Below are 2,063 nucleotides of genomic sequence, written 5' to 3'. Positions count from 1 at the left end.
GGAGACCGCCAGCTCGACCCAGCTAACTGCCCGTTTGGTACAGTTCTGGAGTTCCTGCAGGCCTGTTTATCCGCAGGGTTGACCCACTCCACCCTAGAGGTCTTCGTGGCGGCCATTGCGGCCTACCACGCCCCTCTCGGTGGCCATTCAGGGGGAAGACACCCTCTTCCTACACGTTTCCTCCGCGGTGCGCTGAGACCGAGTCCTCCGGCCAGAGAAGCTTGTGCTAAGTGGTGGATCAGGATGCTATTCCATAGCCTTGAGCCCTCTGATCTCCCCTCTCCTTCGGGGGTCAAGGCTCACTCCTCCAGAAGTTGGCCTTCGGGATGGCGGGCACCACCTACTTTAGCCATTCCTGGCTCCCTTTTCTCTCCCCTTAGTTGTGCTCTTCCACACTAGGCAGGGATTTGCGAGTCTGGCGGCGTGGGCATTCTCGTTCCCGTAGCGTTTCGACGCAGCTCGAGTTCCTGAAGGGGAACGTCTCCAGGTTACGTATGTAACCATGGTTCCCCGAAGGGAACGAGACGCTGCGTCTCAGGGCCATACTTCCGACATCCCTGCCAGCGCTTGCTTCACTCCTAGAAGCTGACGCCGGTTTCACCGCACGTGCTTTTATGCTTTCTGGTCGCTACGTCACCCCACCCGTGACGTCTCGCCCATCCATTGGACTGATTACACATGTGATTCAGAGCGTGGTCACGCTGGAGGCGTTCCCGTAGCGTTTCGATGCAGCGTCTCGTTCCCTTCGGGGGAACCATGGTTACATACGTAACCTGGAGACGTTATTGCAAAAATAGAGAGTATTCAGCAGGGGTCAGACAACTTAGGCATCTATTAGATTTATTTTATTTAAGGTGTGTATTCTAGAAATACTGAACTCCTTTGCATCTGCATGTTAATCTACTGTAAATATTGCATTAAATCATCCTCACAGTCATGTAGCCTGTATTATTTAGTTGAGTTGAATGGGAAGCCAAACTCTATTTTCTTCACTATTTGATCAGATGATAAGCCACAGTATGTTCGGTTGTATTTGTTGCTTTTTGGATTTCAGAACAATACTTGCTACAAAAAAGAAGTTACTTCTATCTTTTTTTTTTTTTTTGGAGTTTTACAACCAGACCTACACAAACCTTGCTATTCTACACAAACCACAATGACTGTGATTATACAAAAATATGCACTCAACTTATCTCCACATGACACATAACTCATAGGGAACAACAAACACGACAACACCAGTGAAAATAATCTAGCCAACTTAAAAAAAAAGAGTAAAACACTAAACACTAAGATGGTAATTTGCATAATTAATTAATTTGCATAATTAATTCTTTCTTTTTGGAGGGTATGGCACAGTGTTTGAAATTACATTTAAAATGGCACGCCGTGTCAAACAGGTTTCAAAGTTTCAACCCCTGCAATACATACTGAGAAATTCTGTCTCTGCAATATTAGCAGTCATTTGTCATTGGTAATAAGCCACTTTTCATATTTTTCACAGTATGCAGCCCAGTGACAATCCTGTAACAGACAGTTTACAATTGTTAGAGAGTCCCTATGGCACATTAAAGGGTAAGTTCACCCAAAATGAAAAGTAGGCTGTTTTACTCACCCCCGAGGCATCCTATGTGTATATGACTTTCTTCTTTCAGACGAATCCAGTCGGAGTTATATTAAAAACTGTCCTGGCTATTCCAAGCTCTACCATTGCAGTCAGCGGGTGTTGCAGTGCTTCAGTCCCAAAGAAGTAAAATAAAAAGGTCCTATCCATAAAAAAAGTGTCTCACACAGCTCTGGGGGGTGAACAAAGGCCTTCTGTAGCGAATCGATGCGTTTTTGTAAGAAAAATATCCATATTCAAAACGTAATGATCACTTTAATGTAGCTTGCGCTCACTGTTGTACACGGAAGCAGCTCCGGGAGGATGACGTATGGAGGTCGGCTTTGCGCATGCGCCGCTCAGAAGTGACGCACGCGGAAGCGCAGGGGAGAGATCAAACCAACGGTCACTAATTAGAAGTACAAAACAAGGATTTGTAAAGAAGAATGTCAGAGGATTT

General features: G+C 45.6%; 1 protein-coding gene across 1 annotated transcript in view; it reads right to left on the bottom strand.

Annotated features, from left to right (window-relative positions):
- cdh8 (cadherin 8) overlaps positions 1 to 2,063 on the bottom strand; it is a 91,964-nt gene that overhangs the window by 31,983 nt on the left and 57,918 nt on the right. The gene's annotated exons all lie outside the window — the stretch shown is intronic.

Source organism: Sinocyclocheilus anshuiensis, unplaced genomic scaffold (genome assembly GCF_001515605.1).
Source record: "Sinocyclocheilus anshuiensis isolate Anshui unplaced genomic scaffold, SAMN03320099.WGS_v1.1 scaffold1281, whole genome shotgun sequence".
NCBI classification, from domain to species: domain Eukaryota; kingdom Metazoa; phylum Chordata; class Actinopteri; order Cypriniformes; family Cyprinidae; genus Sinocyclocheilus; species Sinocyclocheilus anshuiensis.
Note: the sequence above shows the minus strand (reverse complement) of the source record. Positions and strands in the feature narration are given on the sequence as shown.